Here is an 18,937-nt window from a genome sequence, read left to right as displayed (position 1 = left end):
GGAAGGAAGCGAGGGAGGGAGGGAGGGAGGGAAGGAGGGAGAGATGGAAAGAAGGAGGAAAGGAAGGAGAGAGGGAGGGAGAGAAGGGAGGGTGGGAGAGAGGGTAGGAGGGAGGGTGGGAGAGACGGAGGGAGAGAGGGAGGAAAGGAAGGAAAGCAGGCAATGCCATATGTTATCTATCTCCTTCCTCATATTCCAGTTCTATCTAACACCCCACTCCCTTGCTCCCTGAGCTTTAGCCACACGTCCTTCTTCCAGATCTTCAAACGTTACACGCGCTTTCTGACCCCACTTCTCTTAGAAGGCTGCGCATCTTACACTTCTACACAACATGTACTTTCCACTTATCCTTTGCATCTCAACTGAAGTACCCTCTTCTCTGAGAGGTTTGTTCTAACAGCCTCCACACAAGATCAAGTCCTCCTATTTTGTGTTGTCACAGTATTTTGAACCATCCTCACCGCTGGTAGTTATATATTTCTTTGATAAGTTGCTTACGTACTCCTCCTTCTCGTGCCCAATTAGACACTTCATGCCATGAAAATAGCATTAATTAACACAGTGCTTGACATGAAATGGCTGAAAATATTTGTAGAGTGAGTTACCTATTAGGCTTATGAGCAGAGTAATGGGAAAGCACAAAGGAAAATTTCCTAACTCAACCCTACAGGAAAACAGAAGCTTTCCTAAAGTTGCTAAGAACTTAGTTGAATCTTGTTTCTATAGATGTGGAGGATTTGCATGCATTAAATCTGTGTAGTGTACTGCAGGTATAAAAAATGGATTATGTGAAAGCATGGTGATGCGTCTGAGAATAACTTCGGAAGGAAATGCTAGGCAATATTTAATGTGACTGGAGCCAAAAGGATGAGGAGTTGAAAGAAAGAGCCAAAAATGGAGTTGATTAAAGAAAAAGGCAGATCTTAAGTACGTTTTCTATGCTAAAGATTTTAGAACTAGTCATATGGATAGAGAGAAATGGAAAAAATATTTCCATTAGAAGTGAGACATGACCAGATTTAAAGTACGTACAGAAAGATCACTCTGGACACATTATTATGCATGAACTTGGGTAAGGCAAGAGAGCAGAAATAGAAAGAATGGCAGCTGCAATAGCCCAGGAGAGAAGCCACTCGCATCTGAACAAAGGCTGAGGCACTGAGGATGGGAAGAAGGGGCATCTCCCAGGAGCCACATAGACAGAACTTATTGACAGATTTGTTGTAAAGGAGAAAATGGGTGATAGCCCAGAGTGACGCCCTGTTTTCTGGCTTGAGTCAGTAAGTTGCATCACCAAGATGTAAAATACAGGTAAACGAGTAAGATTAATGTGTACTGGAATATGTCAGGGCTGAGGTGTTTCTAATTGCTATGCTTAGATTTGGTTTTGGCTGTTTCAAACTGAAGAGTTTGAGAAAATTAGAAGGATCGTGTTTTAGGACATAAATTCAGAAAACATTAGAACATAACCTGTAGAGTCGGAATAGCACAAGGCTAAGATTGGAACCCTAGAAAATAGCAACATTGAAGGGGTGGAAAAAGAAAAAGGAGACATAAGTGGAAGGGCTAGAAAGGTATAAAGAAAATCTTAGAATAAGACGCCCTAGAAAAAAATTAAGGGGAATGTTTTAAGAAGAGTTTGACCAACTTGTTAGTTAAGTAGAGGTTCAATAACATAAGAAGAGTGAATACTCATTAAACATTATAAGGGTTTGTCAGTGGTAACCTGGCAAAGAGAATCATTTGACTGGTAGAAACAGAAAACAGAATGAAGGGAGCTGGAGAGTTAATAAGTGAGGAAGCGTAGATAGGTAAAGTTGACTGTATAGCTAAAGAAGTCCGTTTCAAGCTTATAAGAGAAGAAAAAGCAAGGCAGAAATGAAAGTTACTGCAGCATGTTTATATGTTCAGGGAAAGATCAAAGATCCAGAAGGAAGGTAAGATAACTGAGGTAGCTACTTCACTGAGGAAGTTTCTACCATGATTAAATTTTCTCTGTAGACCTTAGCACATTGTTTTTGTACCTTTCTATCTCCCTCCACTCTACTGAGAAATATCTGAGGACAGATAAAGGGTACTTTTCCATTTATACATACTACATTCTCTAACACCCCATAGATTCTTAATAAAAGTCCATGGAAAAATATGTTGGCATTACCGGCCTTGGTGTTTTACGTAGATGGGAAATTTTAAGGAGAAAGAGTAAGAAAGGAGAATTAACCAGAGTTTCAGTGGGCAGAGGGGTGTTGAGGCAGGGAAAAGGAAGTTCTGATCAATACTGTAACAGGCAGCCACAGGAGGGTTATGTGGTGGACTAGAGGGAAGCGGGGCATGGCATGATGGAACTCAGGGATCTATTTATGCCACTGCTCACAGGTGCCTCCCCAAGAGCCACCTACTTGGTTGATGAAAAAGCTGTGCTAGGTTTCTGACTTAATAGGTCCTCTCCTTTTCCTAGTACAAATGTAAAATGATCCACTTGCTCCTAATGTTGGTAAGAATTGCTTTAATTTCGTCCTGTCAAAATCATTACCAATTTATCCAAACAAACTCTCATCTCCCTACATGAGTCTTCCCTCTACCATTTGAACCTCATCCCTCAACATTGTATTTTATAATCCCTGTTGTACATCCCCTTACTGCTCTGTCCTTTTCTAGCATTGACATAATCCTCATATCTCTTCATGCTCCTCAGATGCCATTTGTGGATCAACCCTCCTAGCTGCTTCCATTCATCACACATTAGCCATTTGCTCATGAAGAGCCAAAGCTCTACCGTCTGAATGAGCCCAGGACGTCTGCCTCCACCCATCCAGTGCTATCACCTAGGCTCTAACTCTGTTAAAGTTCATTTCTTCACTACTGAACATTGGAGAATGGGCGTGGAAGAGTGAGAAAGTCTGGAACAGGAGGAAAAGAAAAGGGAACAGATTTCTAGATCTTCCAAATGGAATCACGTATATAAACAAAAGTCAATAATATGGTCCACAGAGTAAAAATTAATTTATTGTTTCTAAAACTGGATTGGCAATATTAACTGACATGAACCAAGTATCTAGTTTGTACCAGGCATTCTTCTAAGTATTTGATGTGTATTAATTTAACTTCAGAAGTACAATGCCAAGAGCAAAGTAGCTGAGAATCTTTCTCAATCCTTTTCCAATTAGTTCATCTGGAGTATACTATCCAATACAGGGCAGTATGCATTAAAAGGCTTCTTCCCAAACTAAGACATAGTGATGGAGTTACAGGATGATAAGAGGCATTGCTCTGTATTGAGGGAGGGAAGTCATTTTTACAAATTATAGGTGTGTGGCCTGCAGAAAACAAGAATAACAGTGATAATATTAAAATTTATGAATGGCTATTTAGGGGAAAAGGGCAAAACAAGGGCCATCAGAGAGAAATCACAGAGAAAATGATCTTGATTAAATATGAAGGAGAATGTTCCTACAGTCTAAAGAAAGTTATATTTTGCTATTTTAAACTGAGACAGAGTTTCGGGAAATATTGATCAGCTTCTTCATCAATACTTTCTTTGAACCCATGTTCCAGGTGGCCAGTGACACACTTAACCCAACATGCCTGGCCCTGCTCTGTCTCTATACACTTTATCTCACTGTGGGATCTACAGACCTCCTTCTGTTCCTGGTCAGGCAACATAAAGCCCAATCTTTTACTTGTGCTACATACCCTACCCAAGTAAGAAAATGAAACCCACTTATATGAAGGCAGAAGGAAGAAATACGGTCTAGGATGCTCTTTACTGAAGTGTTCAGGATGATAATGCATCGAGTTGCCACACTTCCCACCTCTCTGCCTATATGGAAAGGATCTCTGCCTGACTCGTATCCTCCTGCTCACTCTTTCTATCTAGGTCCAATACAGCCGTGCTCCCCTCCCTCGGCCCTGGGACTTACAGAGGATGCAAAAAGGAATGAGCTCTTTGTGTTGTAGCTGCTGTAGGGGTGGCCATGCTAGGATTTCGGTGAATAAATCCTGAGACTTTTATGAGCTCTTTACCGCTCTTACCAGCCTTCTTAGACGCCTATGGGAAAACGTGGCTTGGGAAGCAGAGACTTGGAGGAGGAGGAACTGAATCCCCGGGGAAGCCTGTCTTATTGTGCTCCAATAGGTAGGAAGTGGGGGTATGAGGAATGGAGTGCTTTGAAACTAAGACAATAAATTCTCTAGACTCCAGAATCCAGGAATCTGGTATATAAGTCTGACACAGACATGGATGAAAATGCAGGAAAAGAGATTACAGAGCAACTCTTTTATAGTAACTCCAATGTTTTGAGTGCTTTCTGAGTAACCCAAATTACCGAAGTTTTTGTGTATTTTTTCTCATTTAATCATCTCCCTTAGATAAGAAAAAGCAATTCTTCGGGTTAGAAACTATTATCCCCATTATGTAGGGGAGAGAGAGAGAAAGCCTTACCCCAAATCACATAGCCAGGTTGCATTCAAACCTCCTCTACCTGGTCTAATGTCTGTGTTCTAAATGATTCTTCTCTAGTCTCCACTTACACTGATGAATATGACTATAGGTATTGCAATTCTAAACAAGATTTCAGAAAATCAAGTTCAGTAAACTGTTAACTTTTTTAAACTACAAATATATTTATCTTCTAAGGAATGCAAAAAGAGTTGATACAGACAAATTTGCCAACCTAATTTATTATATTGAGGTTGTGGGTAAGTACGGGAATAAAATCATTCAATTTGAATGCAGATTTGAATCCCAGCTCTGAAATTATGTACTAAGCTCCTCAAACTTAGACATTATATACAATGGTGACAAGATAAGCCTGACTCCTGCCTTCAATGAAGTTTTATTCTAATTATATGATGTTTTAAAATAAAATTGGTATCTCAATGTATTTGCATAATTTCTAAGATCTTTTGTCCAGCAGAGAAGCAAGAACAAACACAGCATAAAAAGCTGCACAAAATTATGTTGTAATGCTGCTTATAAGAGTATTTATCCATAGACACAAATAAATCCAATACATGTAAATATTTATATACTCAAAATATATAAATACATAAGTGTGTATGTGCATATATATATATATTCTTATGTATAATCAAGTTGACTCTGGAAGGAGACACAAGAAATTGATAATAGTTGCCCCTGGGAAGGACGAATGTGTGCTTGAAAGACAGGAATAGAATAGTATATTAGAGGTTGCTAACTGCTTACTCAATATTCCATATTATTCCTTAGTAACAAAAATCATGATTTTATTGGGGTACCCATGTATACTCAAAAATATGACACTTCTCAGATTCCAGATGTTAATTGATGTTATGTGGTGGAACCCCAAGAAGACTCTTTGATGTGAACTAATTCAACTGAGAAATGAAAATTATATGCCCCACTGTCCTCTCACCTCCTTCCTCATGGAACAGGCACAGTAATGATGCCTAGCTTTCCAGCAAATACCTTAAACTTTGGTCATAAAAGTTAGATTCTAAACATAGAAAAGCAGAAAGAGAGAAACTGGGGCATTGATATCTTTGTGATGATCTAATTTTGACTCTAGATGTCCATCTTTGCACTTCCTTTACATGAAAGAGAAGAAAATTCTAATGTGTTTAAGCCATCACTATTTGGGCTTTGTATTATGTGCAGTCAAAAATGATACTAATTGATACAGAGAACGAATTACTTTTAATAAATAACATTTTTAGCTTTTTAAATTTTAACCATGTGCATATATTATGTATTTTTAAATTATTTTTTAGATTTTATTATTTTGATGACAAAATATAAAACACCTAAATTCAGAAAACTTTGATAATTATACAAAAGGAAATATACGAAATCCTGATGGGAGGATCACTTCAGGTCAAGTGAGTCAAAAAGGTCTTAACGCAGAATAGTATGGAAACAAGAGCAGAAGCAGGGCAGCCAGGTAAAGGCTGTCATTTAATCCAGGCGAGAGATGGCCTGGAGCAGGTTGGTGGCAGAGGAAATGAAAGGGAGTGGACAAATTTGGGACAACAGTCAAGTAGATATACTGGTGAAGAAGAAACAAATTAATGTAGAAATCAAATATGACTCTTCGGATTCCATCTTGGGAAACTTGGTGGATATGGGCCCATTTACCTTAATGACATCACATAGTAAGATTTTTGAATAGTGTTGAAGTTACATCTGAAGTTTGTGATGATAAATTTAATGTGAAACCAATAACTTTACTAAGGGATTTTTTTTCTGACAAGTTTCAAACTCTCACAGAGGAGATAGGTATTTGTATTCAAACAGAATTTTGGTGTTTTCAAATAATACAATGGAGGGAGAGAGAAAAGGTTAGGCTGTTTCCAGGAGCATCATTAAATGATGGGCCATACAATCTAAGCTAAGCAAAAAATAAAGTCAAGACAAGAGAAGGATGAGTTGATGGTCTTGATATTCAGCAATTCCAATTTTGCTAGGGATTCCTGAAAAATTGAGCCTGAAGATAGAAAGTGCAGAGTGTTTCAAATCTAAATTTTGGAGGGAACTAACCACAAAAATGAGATAAGTCAAAACTGGGAGTGTAAACAAGAAAGGTTCAGTTTTGGGTACAGGCTGAACTAAGCACACAACCATTTTCCAGCTTACCAGTAATGGGACTCCCATTGCGTTCTCATCCATCAAATGACATTCTGATGAAAAAGAAATGCACACCACAGAAATGAAAACTGAAAAATGGGACCTAATTAAACTTCTGGGAAGCAAAAGAAACTATCAACAGGGTAAACAGACAACCTACAGAATGGGAGAAAATATTTACAAACTATCCATCTGAGAAAGGTCTAATACCCAGCATCTGGAAGGAACTTAAACAAATTAAGAAGCAAAAAACAAAAACTCCATTAAAAAGTAGGCAAAGGACATGGACAGACACTTTTCAAAAGAAGATGTGGCCAAAAAGCATATGAAAAAATGTCGAATATTACTAGTAATTAAAGAAATGCAAATAAAAATCACAATGAGATACCATCTCACACCCATCAGAACGGCTATTATTAAAAAGTCAAAAAATAACAAATGCTGGTAAGGTTGTGGAGAAAAATGGAATGTTTACACACTACAGTGGGAATGTAAATTAGCGACTGTGGAAAACAGTTTGGCAATTTCTCAAGGAACTTAAAGCAGAACTACCACTTGACTCAGAAATCAAACACATAAATAAAACACATAAATTCAGAAACTATTAATGAGTATATATCCAAAGGATTATATATGTCATTTTACCATAAAGACACACGCATTTGTATGTTCACTGCAGCACTATTCACAATAGCAAAGATATGGAATCAACCTAGATGGGTATAAGTGGTAGACTGAATAAAGAAAATATGCTGCATACACACCATGGAATACTACACAGCCATGAAAAAGAACAAGGTCATGTCTTTTGCAGCAAGATGGAAGGAGCTGGAGGCCATTATCCTGAGCAAGTCAATGCAGGAACAGAAAACCAAACACCACATGTTCTCACTTACAAGTGGGAGCTAAACATTGAGTACATATGGACACAAAGAGGAGAACAACAGACTCCAGGGCCTACTTGAGGGTGGAGGTTGGGGCGAGGGTGAAGATCAAAGAGGTACCTATTGGGTATAATGCTTATTATCTGGGTAACAAAGTGATCTGTACACCAAACGCTTGTGACATGTAATTTACCTATATAACAACCCTGTTCATGCACTCCTGAAACTAAAAGTTGAAAAAAAAGAAAAAGAATTGCATACAAATTAAGTAATTCATAATTATAGGAGGAACTACACATGATAAAATTACTTAATTTAAGGCAAATCTGAGGGGCGTTTGGAAAAGGTTTAGACCTCAGGCAAAGAATATGTTCGGCAACAATTTTAAATCTGTTTTAATGCTTAGCCTATAGTATATCCCACTGACTTTAGACAAATTATTTGGTTAGGTAATTATTTAATGTCTTTGTTGTCTCATCTGATCTACCTATAGACATCATAGCCTGGAAGATGCCTGAACTAGAAAATGGGCACAAAATTATTCTCCTGGTGCCTTTTGTAAATTTGTTTGTGATAGGTGCAATTGTAGCCACCTGCTGCTTCGGTGCAACTCCCTGTCCCTTTCTATTGTGCAGGAGGAATAGCCCCATCCGCAATAGATAGGGAGAGGAAAATAAAGTGGTAACAACTCAGTGGGCAAGCAGGGCAAGAGCTGTTTCTGCAGGGAACTTAGTAACACAGCCCTATTCACTCTTGCTGGGATGTATGTGTCTGGGACATAATGGGGCTGTGCAAAGATAGCACCGGAACAGACTGATGACCAAAACTGAAATTTCAAAAGGAAGGCTACAATCAACCCAATAACAAGTGAAAGGGCTAATTTACACTCCCACCAACAGTGTAAGAGGAAGGCAGCTAATCACACTGCCATGTGTGTACCTATGCAACAATCTTGCATGTTCTTCACATGTACCCCAAAACCTAAAATGCAATAAGAAAATAAGAAAAAATGAAAAAAAAACAACTCATGCTAGGAAAAAAAAAAAAAAGTGAAAGGGCTACTTTATAGTTCCCATTCCTCCCATTCTTATTTTTTTCTGTTTTTCCACAAGTTCCAAACTGGAGAGTTTTAAATGTGTTCACGAATTCATTCAGTTCTTACATTTGTTTACTTATAAAAACACTGATGCCTTTCTCTCACCAACCCAATACTCATCCTTTGAATTACCACTCTGAACAATACAGCACAATCAACAATACTTTTTAATTTTTTCTCTGATTACAAAATAGTATGTCAACATTCTAAAATGCAAATTATATAATATTCTATATCATTTAATATCCAACAAAATCCCACCAATCTTCACTTAAGTACTTTGAACATAATTTAAAAATAGTGGAGACTGATTTGAATAATAATAAAACTCCAGTCTCCCACACAGCCAGCTCTGCATGTTTTGCTCTTTTCCTATTGCCATTCCCCTGTCTTGATAAATCAGCTCATCCAAGCAGTGGGCAAGGTGAACCCATTGTGCAGTTACAAATTTGGGTGCTTGTCTGGGATACTCTTGTGGCTACCTGCCCATGGTTCCATAGCTCCCCTCCCCCCAGGCAAGAGATCTAGAGGCCAGCCCAAGCAGCCACCTAGTTCTCTTGGACTAGGGGCTAACTCTGGTACTATGGTACCATCTCTGCCAGCAGGGCACTGCCGACCCAATGTTCATGGATTTAACTGCAATGAAAAAATAGTCCTGGGGAGATTTCCCATAACTGTAGCCCTATCACAGGGTGTCTGTCTGTAGCCCCATGGTGGGATGTCTATAGTCCAGCCCCATTGAAGGGTGTCTGGGTTGATGAGTATCCTAGGTGCTGTCAATGCCTCCTTCCTTCTCCTGACTAGTTCTGTAGCCCCATGGTGGGGTATCTGTCTGTAGCTCCATGGTGGGGTGTCTGTCTGTAGCCCCATGGTGGGGTATCTGTCTGTAGCCCCGTGGTGGGGTATCTGTCTGTAGCCCCATGGTGGGGTATCTGTCTGTAGCTCCATGGTGGGGTGTCTGTCTGTAGCCCCATGGTGGGGTATCTGTCTGTAGTCCCATGGTGGGGTGTCTGTTTGTAGCTCCACTGCAGGGTATCTGTCTTGGTTTGGCTCTTTCAGGGTCTTGGTTTGTCTGTAACCCTATTGCTGGGTGTCTGTCTCAATTCAGCACCTGAAGGGTCTCAGTTGGCTTTTCCTAACCAGTAGAAAGAGTTTTGGTTTGGGAGACTTCTTCTCAGGAAGATTTGGGTGAGATTTCTCAATAAGAGAATAGCAGGATAGTTTGGAAGGGATACACCTGAAGTTCTTGGCTAGGGATCTTATTTGGAAGGCCTCCTGTCTGTCTCGTCTTTGTATATGTTTATACATGTGAAGGGAATCTCAGAAGGAATTGCTGATGGAAGTCCAGCAGGCCTAAGTCAGAAAACCCTCGTTTGTCTGGTCACATTTGTTGAGCTCTAAAAGAAGGTCAGCAAGCCTGGTTCAAGGTGACTGTCTGCTCTGCGCCTTGCCCAGAAACATTTCACCCACTGTGAATTACCATTCAGAGGTCATCCTTCCTTACCTGGAGTGGATCAAAGATAACAGGGACAAACAGGAGAAAGTCTGAGCTTTGCAGGCTGATCCTGGGTGCTGAACGAGGTGACTAGTGTCTGTTTTGTTATGTGTATTTTGCTGAAATGGAAAATATTAATTTGGTTCCCCATGTAGCCCATTGGGCAACATCTTGAAAAATTGAGAATCTTTTGCCTATGGCGCCATAAAACAGAAAAGGGTAATTTCCTTTTGTAAAGTGGCTTGACCCCCACAGTTATGGCACAGAGAGCAGGGTCATCAAAAGCTGTTCCATTCTTCTGGAAGCTACAGAGAAAGGAAACCTGGAAATCATGATGGCAAAAAGGGTAAGAAATTCTGATCAACTAAGTTTCTGGTCTCTTTCTCTCTCTCTCTCTCTCTCTCTCTCTCTCTCTCTCTCTCTCTGTGAGTTTGATTGATAGAAAAAAGGATTTATGAGACTAGTCTTAAGTTATAGCAAATCTGGTACACTTTGTGCTATAATTTTTTCTTTCTGTAATGGAGAGAGGGGTATCACAGAATAGAACATGGGTTTGGGATCCCTATAAGCCTGCTTTCAAGCCAGCCTGGCAGGCTAATCAGTTACAAACTTCGTTGGGTGTCCCTGAAACCAATACTCAATGATATTTCTCTGTCTTGTTTTGTGTCTTTAGGAGCTTAACCTTGTGACCATGTGGGGATACTTTCTCTTGCTCTCCACCATTTAGAGGACAGAAATTTGGGTATTCACATTACTTAGCCCTAAGTTAAAAGTCTTTTCATGCTTGAAATTGGCTGCTCTAGGCTTCTGGAAAGAGCAATAGAAACTGCTCAATGCTGTGTAACTCTAAGGCTTTATCTTTCGACAGTGGTGGCAAGGGTTCAATTCTTGGCTTCTGGGAGGATTTCTTTCTGGTTTGTAACTTGTGTAACTTTCCCATTTATTGAGAGTTTTTCCTCCCATGGGTAGCTTCTCATTTCCTATCTTGAATTTTCCTTTCCCTGAACTACCCTTGGGGAGATTCCAAATCTTGTAAAAATAAAAACTGCTTAACATCTCTTTGAGACACCTTATGCATCCACGGTTAAGTTAGAACCTTAGTTAAAACTTACTAATTTCATCTGGGAAGCTACCTATGGTAGAGTTCAAATTCCAGAAATATTGCCTGCCCTGGCTATAGTCTGGTAATAAGAGATATAAAATGATTTTTTTTAGAAAAAATAGCTCTATAGTTAAAATCAGCTTAATTAACAACGAATATCCAAGTTATGTGTATTTAAGAGGTCTCTATCTCTTCTTGAATTGTCTTCTTCTGAAAGTTTTTTTCTTCTCAGTAGACTGAATTATTTTTCTCCATTATGTCTTCTTCCCACTCTTGATGCCCACATAAGGGAAGCTAAGAAAAATTCTAACAGCCTGGAACTCCTGGGGAAAAGCAGAGGAGGCGCCACAGACCCCATTCTAGGAAAAACCTGTTTTTCTCACAGAAGCCCAGAAATTGAAAGACACTAGATCCCTCTCAAAATCTAAGACATTGTTTTGTTTTGCATTGTGTTATCTGATGGTTTTGACTTTTGGGGGTATCAAAAATTACTCTGTGTTATGGGAGAGCTTTTAGCCTTGGTGTGTAATAATTAAGTAGGAAATTTACTTAAGGGATGGCAGATGGCAGTTACAGAAGGATACTTGGCTCTTCGCATACTTGGATCAGAGAAGCATGCTCTTGACCACCTGGAAGATATGGGAACATCCCACTTCCCACTGAGAGATAAGGCTCCCATGGGGAATGGGCTGATTATACAATGGGCTGACTGGCTTTGGGTTGCCTTGCAATGAAATGCACAGTAGAGGCACTGTACTGTCTTAACTGTCATTATCCAGGTTTAGAGACAAAACTTCATAAACTCCAGCTTCATAAAATAAATAGGTAAAAATTTTTCATCTTTTTCTATTATCTTGAAGAATGTATACATGATAGAGATTGTCTATTTCTTAAAATTCTAGAACTCACCTATAAACCCATAGTGTACTGAAGTTTTTGTTGAGGAAAAGACTTTGATTAATATTTAAATTTTTAAATGGTTATTGATATATTGAGTTTTACTATCTGAAGCTACTGGTGATTTTTAAATTTTTAGTTTATCAAATTCATTGGCATAAAACTTATTCAGAATATTATATAGAATTTTATTGTTTTCTTACATGTTTGACTCTGTTAGTTGTCTCTCCAACACCCATTTCCAACTCAGTGACATCCCCTGTCCATTTCTTCCTTGATAGAAGACATCTAATTTATTTCAGATATTTAGCCCTTCATGAAGCTTCCTCACATGCATATGCTAATCAGTACATTGCTGAACACTCAAGGGGAAATTTCTATAAATCTTTGAGATTCTCTTTCTATGCAGTTTTCTCTTTCTCAGTACTCTGCCTTGTGAACTCTAGCTGCCTTGGACTCCTTCCCTTCCTGACACAGAAAAATTGCCAGGCTGCAGCTGAGTTTGCCCTCCCTTTGACATAGCCTGGAATCTCTCCCTAATGAATTGGAACAATCTCTCTCCAGTAAACAAGACTCACCTTGTTTGTTTCCTATATCTTGGAGATCGCTGTCCTCCATTGCCTGATGTCCAATGTCTTCAGAACCATTATTTCATATATTTTGTTTAATTTTTTAGTTATTTCAAGGGACAGGGTAAATCTAGTTCCTGTTACTTCATATTGACAAGCTAAAGCCCCTCTTGAGTATATAAAATCATGCGATACAAGCAGATCAAAGCACAATCTAACTCCTATTTCCTCACTGGGTTCATGGTTGGATTTGCGGCTGCATAAGCCTCATCCTTCTCCACAGTCAAGAGAGATCTATTTCACAGCTGAAGGTTTTGTATCTCAGAAGGACTATGTACCACAATGAAAGAAAATATACATCTGTAGAAACCTGAGGTCAGAATGATTTGGGGACTCCAAAATGTATCTAAAAATTTTGATGAAAATAGATGTTAGAATAGGAGAAGGGCAGTGGCATCCAGAAATGGGAATCAAGTGAAATGTAACAAATGCAGGACCTTCAGGATTAAGAATGGCATTTGGGTCCATCAGTGATATACTGGATAAAGAAATGTGGCACATATACACCATGGAATACTATGCAGCCATTAAAAAAAGATGAGTTCATGTGCTTTGCAGGGACATGGATGAAGCTGGAAGCTATCATTCTCCGCAAACTAACACAAGGACAGAAAACCAAACACTGCACGTTCTCACTCATAAGTGGGAGTTGAACAATGAGAACACATGGACACAGGGAGGGGAACATCACACATCGGGACCTGTTGGGGGTAGGGGGATTAGGGAGGAATAGCATTAGGAGAAATACCTAATGTAGATGATGGGTTGATGGGTTGATGGGTGCAGCAACCACCATGGCATGTAACAAACCTGCATGTTCTGCACGTGTATCACGGAACTTAAAGTATAATAATGAAACATTTTTAAAAAAAGAAAAGAAAGAACACAAAGCTGAAAAAAAATGGCATTTGGATGTTTTTAAGTAAAAAGTGTACCCAAACTTTCTTTCTTGTGTGTGCCATCAGATGTGTGACCAGAATTAACAAGAGTGTCTTAGGGAAGACCATGTAACTATAAACCTTTTCTCACGAAGCTAAGCAAGCACAGCCTCAAGGTCAAAATGCCATAGAGTGGAAGCAAGGTCCAGCAAGGGTGACTGTCTCCTCGCTGGGCTCCTGATTGAATTTGTAGCTGGATAAGCCTCATCCATCTCCACAGTTAGCAGAGATCTGTCTCCCAGCTGAAGCTTTAGTTCATCTAATATTTGCAATTTGACACTCAAAAGATTATTTCATAGGACAAAGAAGATCACGTTTGATAAAGACAAGAGATTAAATTATACTGGCCCTTACTTCCACTGTATGAAATTTTGCAAATAAGAATTTTCTCTGACTTTGGTTCTGGAGAGCCCAATATCTGTCCTCACCCATGAAAAAGGGAAGCTTATGCCAATATTTCTTGAATAACCAAAGAGTGAAGCTGACAAAACCCACAGAAGTGTCAGCATACAAGCTTGAAAATGCAATCATCTTTCTCTTCCTCTCATCTACTCCAGACATCCAACTGATAACCAAGTTCTGCTCATTCTTTAAATAAATTTCTTTAAAATACTTTATAACTGTTTTTTCATTCCTTTCACAATTAAAGGAATCAAGCAACTCCCCTACTTTCCACCATGTACCAAGATCTTGTTATACTCTAATGCCATATGGCACGTATCCCTATTTATTCCATATTTGCAATTTGCAATTCAAAAGATATTTGATAGGACAAAGAAAATCATATTTGATGAAAACAAGGAATTAGTACCCTCTACATTTCTTCTTTCTTTCTTTCTTCCTTTCTTTCCTTCTTTCTTTTTCTTTCTTTCTTTCCTTTTTTGTTTTTTTGAGATGGAGTCTTGCTCTGCCACCCAGACTGGAGTGCAGCAGTGCAATTTTGGCTCATTGCAACTTCTGCTTCCCAGGTTCAAGCAATTCTCCTACCTCAGCTTCTGAGTAGTTGGGACTACAGGTGTGCACCACTGCACCCAGCTAATTTTTGTATTTTTAGTAGAGACAGGATTTCACCATGTTGGCCAGGATGGTCTGGAACTCCTGACCTCATGTGATCCACCTGCCTCAGTCTCTCAAAGTGCTGGGATTAACAGGCCTGAGCCACCATGCCCAGCCTGCATTTAAATGCTTTTAATTTAATAATTTTGGGATCTACTCACCAGAACCAGTGTTCTAGTGAGTAAATGATATTAAGAGGTTCTCATAAGGACCTCTTAATATAGTGGCTCTTGCTTTCAACCTATGAAATTTTGCAAGTAAGAATTATCTCTGGGGCCGGGCGCGGTGGCTCACGCCTGTAATCCCAGCACTTTGGGAGGCCGAGGCAGGTGGATCATGAGGTCAAGAGATCGAGACCACCCTGGTCAACATGGTGAAAGCCCGTCTCTACTAAAAATACAAAAAATTAGCCAGGTATGGTGGCGCGTGCCTGTAATCCTAGCTACTCAGGAGGCTGAGACAGGAGAATTGCCTGAACCCGTGAGGCAGAGGTTGCGGAGAGCCGAGATCATGCCATTGCACTCCAGCCTGGTAACAAGAGCAAAACTCCGTCTCCAAAAAAAAAAAAGAATTATCTCTGACATTTGGGTAAGGTTCTTAAATGAGCCTGAACCCTCAATTCCCTATTACCCATGTAAATAATGACCTCATTGCCTACCATCTACAATAATGTTGCTTTCTCACCCATTTTCACCAGATTGTGACATCCAGAAGTTTAACAATATGCCATACATACATTACCCACACTCCAGACTCTTGAGCTCCAAAGCATATAGGGTATGGTTTCGAGTACACAGAATGCCCCCAAATCACTACAGTCAGTTTGACCACTTCCCACACTGCTAGTCTTCTAATTTCTACCTCTGCCGGTTGAATCTTCAGTGTCCTGGTTTTCTCATAAAGAATTTCAAGGTTTGTGAGGCTTCCACTGGGCATAAGCTGGTACTATGATTAGTATCTTTTTGTGACAGAAGCCCAAACAGTCAGAAAAAAGACTGTGGCAACATCTCTGGGTTCTGTTCCTCTGTTTGGTTTTTTTTGACTCTGAAGGTGGAGGGTGATTAGAGAAGACCTATTGACAGTAACAAAATCATAAAAATGATACAGAGATCCTGGCCTACAGAGCAGAGCTGGGGCTTCAATAGTGTCTGAGGAATTGACACTCCACCACTCATCCGATGTGACCTTTGTCAGTATTTCTCCCTAAATTTGTGTTTTCTGATATATAAAGTGGAATAATAATCCTACCCTGCAGAATTTTTGTGAGGATGAGATTGTCAAATATGTAAACATCTAAACACAAAATTAACTCTCTGAAAATGTTAGTTAGATGATCTAGGCTAATGAACTTTTGTGAGGTACTAAGGAACCTTCACTAATTCCTGATACTGGAGAGAGAAAAGCAGGTAGGAAAAATTCAGTATCTAAGCATTAGTTTATTGTCTGGAATAACAGCTCCTGAAATAGAAACAGCAACAGGTGTTTCTATAGAGTCCCTTCCGTGTTTTCAAAGGCCCCTCTGCAGCAACTTCTGAAATTCCTGCTTTAACTCTTTAGTTTGAAACCCACATGCAATAGGGCTTAATGCAGGAGGACTAAGGTAATGGAGGACATTAAAGAGGATCAGAATGTCCATGGGGACCTTCTTTCTGGCCTCATTTGTCAACACCACCACCAACAGGTGCTGAGGAAAAGGATGAGGATGAAGTGAGATCCACAAGTTCTCAGGGCCTTCACTGCTGCCCCCTCTGCTTTAAATCTAAGTACAGCTCTTAGAATGAAGGTGTAGGAGAGAAAGATGAGGATGAAATCCGAGCCCAGCAAGGTCCAACCAGCCACAAATTGGTAGATTCTGTTAAGGGTGAAATTATCACAGGAGAGCCTGGACACAGACAGGTTGGCACAGATGCAGTTCTCAATGACATTTTTCCCACAATAATGGAGCAGGGAAGTAAGGATAGGAATGGGTGCAGTAAAAAGGGCATTCCGCACCACGATGAAGACACTAGCTTTGGCCACAAATTGATTAGTGATGATGGATGGGTACCGCAGTGGGTGGCAGACGGCCACATAACGGTCATAGGCCATGACCATGAATGTGCAGGACTCCATGGGGAGGAAGCTGTTCATGATGAACATCTGCAGGAAGCAGGCAGGGAAGCTTATCAACCTGAGGCCAAACCAAAAGATGGCCAGGACCTTGGGGATGACAGTGAGGCAGAGCACGATGTCCAGCAGGGAGAGGAGGCTGAGCAGGTAGTACAGGGGCTGGTGCAGAGAGGCCTCCAGCTGGATGGTGATCAGGAGGGTGGTGTTGGCCCCCATGGCCAGGAGGAAGAGGAGGCTGAGGGGCAGGGACAGCCAGTGCTACCAACTCTGGAAGTTGGGTAAGAGGATGAGGAGGAATTCAGAGACTGGAGTAGTGGAGTCGTTGCTGGGTAATGCCATGAAATAAATTCTCAGTTGAGAAAATTTCACCTGGATTTGGGTATGATAAGGCACAGGAATTAGGTCAATAGATAACAAAGTTGTCAAAATATTTGCCAACACTTTCTCATCCAGAAAATTAATGAGATACTGATGAGAGATATAGATGAAAAATGGAAAAATTTATGATATACTCCCAATCCTATTATAAAGTAAAAGAAAATAAAGTTAAAAATTGATTAAATATAAAAGAGAATCACCCAAACCCCTGTCATTCTGACTTACTGTACTGCTGACACAACTCATCCTGGAGATATTTAATCCAAGCTGCATGGGTACAATTCAATGTTCCTATACCAAGTTAGGCTCAAAGGCAGGCTGTTCTCATTAAAATGTATAACCACCAACCTCAAATGAGTACTTAATATACATATTACATATTCATGACAATAACCTTCTCTGTTTAATTCATTCCTCAACCCATTTCAAGCAATTTTTCAAATTTTCAAATTTCTTTTCAAATACAAAATCTCCTCTCTCAGATAACCTCTCTAACCACTTTATAGAGACAGTAGAAACATCAGACACAAGTCCTCTACTTCCCATGTTAGATTCATAAACCCATCAACATCTACTTCCTTGATCTCTTCATTGCATTGATAGAATCAAAGATCTAGCCCTCCTCTGAATAGCAATCCTTGACCTCAGATTTGAATGCTATTTACCTTGACCTTAGGAACCTTGACTTATGAATCATCCTGCCCATTCCCTATGTATTCAATTTCTCCTAAATCCTTCCCATAAATACTCAAAATGTCCAAGTCTCTCATATCCTATTTTCTTTTTTTTTTTTTTTTTTTAGAGAAAGAGAGAGAGAGAATAGGAAGGAGAAAAAAGGAAGAGAAAGAGAGAGAGAGAATGGGGAGGAGGGAGAAGGAAAAGAAAGAGGGAGAGAGAATGGGAGTATTGCTTTCTTGCCCAGGCTAGAATGCAATTTAGTAATGGGTATTGAAAACCTCTTTTATACTGATAATTATACTTAATGATGTAATCAGGAAGGAGTAAGGGAAGAAGATAACAAACAAACAGCCAACCAATATTTAATTTAAACCTATAAAATGCTATGCGATTACTGAGGAGTGATTTACTTCCAATTATATAGTCACCTTTGGAATAGGTGTGAGGTGGTAATGTATGTTTTGTGTATTTGAAGTGGAGAGTACTATAAATATTTATTAAGTTTACTTGTTCCGGGTCTGAGTTCAAGTTCTGAATATCCTTGTTAATTTTCTATCTCGTTGATCTATAGAATCGTTAGCTCTTCTTGTTGCATTGATCCTTTTGCCATTATGTAATGTCATTCCTCGCCTCTTTTGATCTTTGTTGCTTTAAAGTCTACTTTATCAGAGGTGAGAATTGCATCTGCTGCTTTTTGTTTATTAGTTTATTTTTACTCTCTGTTCAATTGGTAAATCTTCCTCCTTCTCTCTGAGTCTTTGTGTATTGTTTCATGTAAGATGGGCCCGGATGCAGCATACCGATGGGTTTTGGCTTTTTATCCAATTAAAATATATGTAAGTTTAATACCAGCATTTGATGCTAGCTGGCTGTTTTGCCCATTAGTTGATGTGAATTTTTTATTGTGTTAAAGTTCTTTGCTTTTTGATATATTTTTGGAAAGGCTGATATTGGTTGTTCCTTTATATGTATAGTGCTTCTTTCAGAAACTCTTGTAAAGCAGGCCTGGTGGTGGTGAACTCTCTAAGTACTTGTTTGTTCGCAAAAGATTTAATTTTTCCTTCGCACATA

At 39.5% G+C, this 18,937-nt stretch overlaps 1 pseudogene; it reads right to left on the bottom strand.

The window, feature by feature from the left end:
* Nucleotides 1–16,208: 16,208 nt before the first annotated feature.
* On the bottom strand, nucleotides 16,209–17,149 carry LOC105720019 (olfactory receptor 56A1-like; annotated as a pseudogene).
* Between the last annotated feature and the right edge of the window lie 1,788 nt (nucleotides 17,150–18,937).

The sequence above is a fragment of the Aotus nancymaae genome, unplaced genomic scaffold (assembly GCF_030222135.1).
Source record: "Aotus nancymaae isolate 86718 unplaced genomic scaffold, 86718_ANA_hifiasm-v0.15.2.pri h1tg000059l, whole genome shotgun sequence".
Lineage (NCBI taxonomy): Eukaryota > Metazoa > Chordata > Mammalia > Primates > Aotidae > Aotus > Aotus nancymaae.
Note: the sequence above shows the minus strand (reverse complement) of the source record. Positions and strands in the feature narration are given on the sequence as shown.